Below are 6,285 nucleotides of genomic sequence, written 5' to 3' on the forward strand. Positions count from 1 at the left end.
ATTTCTCCAGCTAATTGCGTCCAGGTTCTTGTGGTGTTTTACAAGAGACAGCTTGCTATGAATAATAGTCTCTGGGCTGTGTGTCAGGCAGTTCTCACGTAGCAGACTGTGTGTGTCACAGATGGATAGCAATGGCAATTTAAACGGTGAAATATATGAAGGGAGAGAGCGCAGAGGGGATGTTTATTTCAGTCAGGAGAGGCGGATCAAACAGAGGAATGGACGAGGAAGGTCGATTGGAGACAGACGTGGATCTGGACCTGCTTTGCTTAATGTTCTTGTTTTTATGAGGGCAGTTAAATTGTCTGCATAGAGTGGTTGGCAGCTTCGAACACACACACCGAGCGCCACATTCTGTCTGTCTACTTTCAACATTTAACTGAATGCTGGAGTGGGATTGAGAAGCTTGTATCCCCCAAGTGTTCATTTGTCAACAGCATTATTTTTCAGTCTCAATCAAATACCTTGTATTTTCTAAATTGCAGTGTGGTTTGGTTTTATGGTTTTTCTTGCCAGTGCAGGAATTTCCTCTGGAAATACCTCATTGCTTTGAAGGTGGGTCAGCAGAGGTAACACTCCCTTGTATCGGGAAAGAGGAACACCAACCTCTCTATTTGTATAGTCTCCATGGAAATGAATGCATATCATTGTGTACACAATCAAAAGGGTCCACGGGTGAATCACTCTCTTATGACATTTGAAATTCAATTTAGTCTCAAGCTCTGAAAGTGGAGCCTTGTTTTTCCTGGACCTGACAGTTTGTGATTATGTCATCTTCAATCACCTTTAGCACCAGGGAACTGACCCACAAACGAGCAAACACAGCAGGAGTTTGATTTAGCTGCTCTGCATGTTTTAAATGAGCATCAACCATAAAGACTTTTCTCGCTCTTTGACTTGTCAGATGCGGTTCATTCCAGTTCACTTTATTTCCAGTTCAAATTAGCAGAGCTAAAATTTTGTTTTCTCTTCAGAATAGCTCCCCTGGGCTCTCTGTTGCCTAGTTGCCTTGTTCTCCCAGAAACAGCATGATGGGAGGCAGCGGAGCTATGCTAACATCATCATCATCATCATCATCGTCACACTTATTGTGAACCCACTGCAACAAGCAAGCCATAGGTAGGCACTTGGAACATTTCTCTTGCTTGCCAGGCTGAACAAACACATCTTAAACAGATGAGTGTTTATGAGTGACGGCCCGCGAGGACGGGGGTGTTAGGTGGGCTTTTAAAAGGAGGAACATTAAAGGGGAATTTGATGCAGTTCTGTTCTCCCTGTTTGGTCCTTCCACCCTGCCCAGGAGGAAGGTTTAGATTGCTGTGTGGGGTGATGGGTCCCACTGTGCGAGGCTGCACCATAAGACGCATACTCCCCGCCACTCCACTAGAATAACAAAATCACAACGGATAACCTTCTGCATTGTGAACATTTTGAGCAAGTTTGGATTCTAAAAATAAATAACAAGTAATTTAAAGCATGTTTTTTTTTACCTTTTTGATTTGCCTGTCACTGTCGTCGCTCTCAGAGGATAGGGCTGGGTGACAGGCATTGCAAATGAGGAAAAAAAACAGTCACTAGACCCAAACCAGAGGCGAGGAGAGGCTGAATATCACCTTCATATCTAGCAGGCGGATTGATTCGGGGCCTTCAGGGAGCTGTGGGAAATACCTCGGCCTGACAGGAGACACTAAACTAAACAACCACGGGTCCACTGGGAGAGCCCTTAACTGCCCAGCGATATGAATTACAGGCCCCTGGCAATTCCTTTTTTACGCCAAACTTAATTTTATATGGCAGAAAATGTTTTTATGCTTGAAATGTATATTTCAATAAACAAAGCACTTAACCTTACATATGAGACATTTCCTCATGTTTCGAATTTTCTGAGAAAAATCTAAAAATAGTGCAGACGGCTGATGCGGAAATACACCAACGCAGGTTTTTATTGTAGCTCATAATTCATCATGTGAGGCATGGTTTCAGTGCATCTGGCATTGATATGGTATATTTTCATGGCCGTGTAGCAAAGTATGTAACAGTTCTACTTTCATGATACAGTATATTGCCTCTATTTTTAACTCCACCATTAAGACTGTTATCACAAAGTCAGACAAAAACAGGTAACATATATCGAAAGTGTTTTTTCCATATATATCTCACACTGTACCTGAATTAATGGATATACATTTTGCGAGATAGTGTTTTAGAATGGGATGTAGTCTTAGTTTATGAGCAGATACTTGTTTAGTGAAAGAATACTGGACCGCAGTCAAACTCCTCTCAGCACACACCAGCAGCCACTTCTCACTTTAACTCATGTCCAGTTGCGTAACCGAAAGCAGGCTCTGTTATATATTAAATATTTACTCTCGTGCTATGACTGGAACAGTTGGATGATGCATATACTGGACACTGAACAGACCTGAGGCAGTTTGATTGTTCAAATCATCTCCAAAGATAATCATATATCGATGTATCGCTCCCTAACGTGACTCGCTTGACTGCCGCTTGTTTTTGTTTTTTTCTTCTCCCTCGTCCTCTGCCAAAAATCTCCTATCCCATCCTTCTTTTCTGACTGTCTTTAAATGAAACACTGAGTGCAATAAAATGTGAATGTGCTCTTTTTATTCTCCAGAAAGAGGCCACACAGGGGAGCAACTTTCGGAGTTCTCCCTCTGGATGTTGCAGTGTCAGCGAGTTTGCATGAGATCATTACTCCATTGCGTCTTGTTACTCAATACACTTGCTATATCCACTCTTCGTTTCACCTCGTACAAGCTTAAGTCTCAAATGTAAAATGTTTTTGCACGTTAAAACAGCAGCATACTTGTGTTTGTGCATAAATCAGCTCAATGGGAAAACCACATTTCCCCCCAATTATCTTGGGTCCAGGTTTCCGGATTCTCACAATTCCGGGACTACACTGAACAAAAAGTGACATGTGATTATTATCCATGGCAAAAAAAACTAACTTTAGGGAATTCTTCCTCCTGTGAACAGTAGTTGGAAGTCATTTAATGTAATCAACACACAAGCCAATGTGATGTCTCAGCAACGTACACTGAATAAAACAAAAACACACCAATAGTTGGAGGCCTTCATTGTTTTTCTTGTTCAACAGGAAAGCGTCATACGCTGACAGCTCTGCGTGTCAAATCAGCACTGTTATCTATGCAAGTTAATCTGCTAATAAAAATCAATCACGCCCTGTTCACAAGATGGCTGCTGTACAGTCTACAGACTATACAGTCCATGCATGGCCAGGGATGGATACGAGTTGATGCCGTAGATCCGAGTCATCGGTATGCTGAGTGACGTGGCCACACACTGGGCTTTAAAGCTGCTCGGTCATGAAGCGTCCACACAACAGTGACAGTGTGGAATGCTCATCGTGCTTGGGAGATAAGGGTCCACAGTCTGCAGAGCATGAGAAGTATATGTGAGATTAAGACTTTCCAACTGTCCGCTGGTTTCCTAATGCAACATTGGAAAAGGACGGAGCGAGGCAGCACTGAGGAAGGAAAAGGTTGAATTTGAAAGTCTAATATTGGTTCGTTCCTCTTTGGGAGTATTGATCACAGGAAGCAAACAAACAGTCTGAATGTCGGATGTGTGATGGGGCAACTTCCCCTCTTGTTATCCTTCGAGAGTTTTGTTTTGCCGAGTTTGAGTCGGCGGTGCTTGATCACTGTCACAGGAGAGTATTGAAATGAAACGGGATGTATTGAGAGTGAGTTCGGGGCCCTGCTCTGAGTTTGTCCATTTCAGACTTTGATTAAGTGGTTGATCTGTGATGTAGTGTGGAGTGGGTCTTTCATAGTACGGCAGGAGATGAGGCCAAGAGGGCACATCTGATGCATCAGAAAAATTGCAGCGATATGAATGAAACAATAATTGTGTGGATTGGGGGAATGGAAAGGAATGGAGAGGAAGGTTTGGCTGAAAATGTAAGGAAGTAAGAGAGAGAGATATGTGGAACATCCTTCACAGAAAAAAAAAGAGCCAACAGTGAATGCCAAGATGAATTGGGCCAATTTCTACCTTTCATGGCCACAGGGTAGGAGCAATACAATTATGTGAATTAAATGACACTAAGCACAACTCCTGTTATTGAGCACTTTGAAAAGACTTGAACTGAAATTCAAATTTCTTTTTGCTAAGGAGTTTATTTTATCTTGTGTAATCATTTGGTCAAAATTGTAATTACAATGTGATAGAACTTCCTACATTAGTGTTCCCCAAAGGGCCATATTGGTACTGGTAATTTTAGTTAACTTTAAGGGTCTGGTGGGTAATGCTGTTAGCTGTTGCTCAGTCCTGTGATTTCAGCACTCCGTACATTAGGGGGTGGTTGCTGTGTGTTTTGACAGTTTGATCATTCGCTGTCACCACAACCACATGAATGGAAGAGAGATAGCTAATGCCAGCGAGACACTACAGCCTGACAGATATATTGGCCAGCAGATTTTATTGCCCGTTATTGGCCTATCACTGATATGTCAGGATTGCTGTATATGTTGGCCATAGGGCTGGGTGATATACTGATATTTTCTGGTATCATGATATGAGACTAAATATTGTTTCAGATTTCGGATATCGTAATATGGTGTCATGGGATAAGTGTTGTCTTTGCCTAATTTTAAAGGCTGCTATACCATAAAATGATTTTCATCTTCATAACTTAGCAGAGTGTTCCAGCTCTGCTATTTTTTTTGCCTGTACCCACTCATATATATTATATCCACATTGCTGACGATTAGTTATCAACAATCTCATTATGTAAATATTTTATAAAAGGGCGTGATATTTGATTTTGTGCATATCGCCCAGCTCTAGTTCACCAATCGTTATTTTCAGAACCTAATGTGGAAAATGATGCTAGTGGTAATTTAGTAATTTGTGTTTTTATACTTATTTACAATTATTAAATTCCCTGTGAAGTTCACTGTTGTAGTGCACTGATGGCAGTGTGGACAATAAGAGCATATCCTTCCTCCATTACATGTCTTTGTCACAAGTATCAGAAGTGTATCATAGCCACATTTGGGGGATCACTGCAAAAAAAAAAAAAAAGTATATTTACTCTATACACAGTATGTGATTGAAGAATATCGTAATATATACTAATATTGGAATTGTTTAACAAACTATAGGCTTCTACTTTATAAGTGGATCTTAAACATTATGAGGGGAAGCACGTCAGCCTGATTTGTTTGCTTAGACTGTTTTGAGTAGAATTCAAGCTTAACTTCCCAAATGCTGAATGTTACAGTGAAGAACTACCAAAAGCTGATGTGGCTTGGTAATAAATTAAGGCAAATGCCTTGTATCAACTTTTGTAGGCAATGTAGGGGGTCTTTCTTCATTCAGTAGTGCACCACAACTCTGAAATACAAGTAAAACATTTTACTCTGAATCCTATAAAAACTGAGGATACAAATATGTCTCCTATTTTGACACATAGGAAAATATGTAGACAAGCTATTGCGCCATTATATAGTAGATTATCTTCTACAAAAAGAGTAGATAATTCAAATTTAATTAAAACCCAGATTGAGTGACAGTAACTCTGTCTTTGAGAAAAACCTTGACAACATGAAAAAACAGACTGTCAAATTGTCAGATCAGCCAATAAAAGAAGTGAAAACACTCCCTGCACTGCATCGTTTGAAGACAGAAAACTGCTGTTGATCTGTAATTTGGTAACAGACCTGGTTCTTTAACAAAACTCAGAAAACTGAATTATCAGGATAGTTTCATTGTACAGCTTGAATCTCATGCTTTGGGAAACTGTACTTAATGTTGGTCATGCCAATAAAGCCACTTGAAATCATAGCGACACAGAAAGTGGGAGCGACAGAGAGAGGGAGAGAGAGAATGGGAGGGAGCAAAAACTTGTCAAAGAAAGTTCCTCGTTTGCAGTGAGCAGTGTGTTTTTGTTGCTTCCTCTTCGAACCCCCGCAAACAGGAGTACTGTAAGAGGGAGGGAGAAAGTGAAAGAGGGAAGGCTGGTTGAGTGATTATGTGCTAAGATGGTGTGTGTGTGTGTGTGTGTGTGTGTGTGTGTGTGTGTGTGTGTGTGTGTGTGTGTGTGTGTGTGTGTGTGTGTGTGTGTGTGTGTGTGTGTGTGTGTGTGTGTGCACTCTCTCTCTCTCTCTCTCTCTCTCTCTCTCTCTCTCTCTCTCTCTCTCTCTCTCTGTGTACTTTAAGAGCTTTACCGCTTCAGCCAACATCCTAAAGCAGGCCACTCTCCACTCCACCCCTCCTTTACCCTCTCCTCCAGAC

The sequence above is a fragment of the Brachyistius frenatus genome, unplaced genomic scaffold (genome assembly GCF_029030835.1).
Source record: "Brachyistius frenatus isolate BFR_SWC_R1_liver_20210118 unplaced genomic scaffold, ASM2903083v1 Contig_2, whole genome shotgun sequence".
NCBI lineage: Eukaryota > Metazoa > Chordata > Actinopteri > Embiotocidae > Brachyistius > Brachyistius frenatus.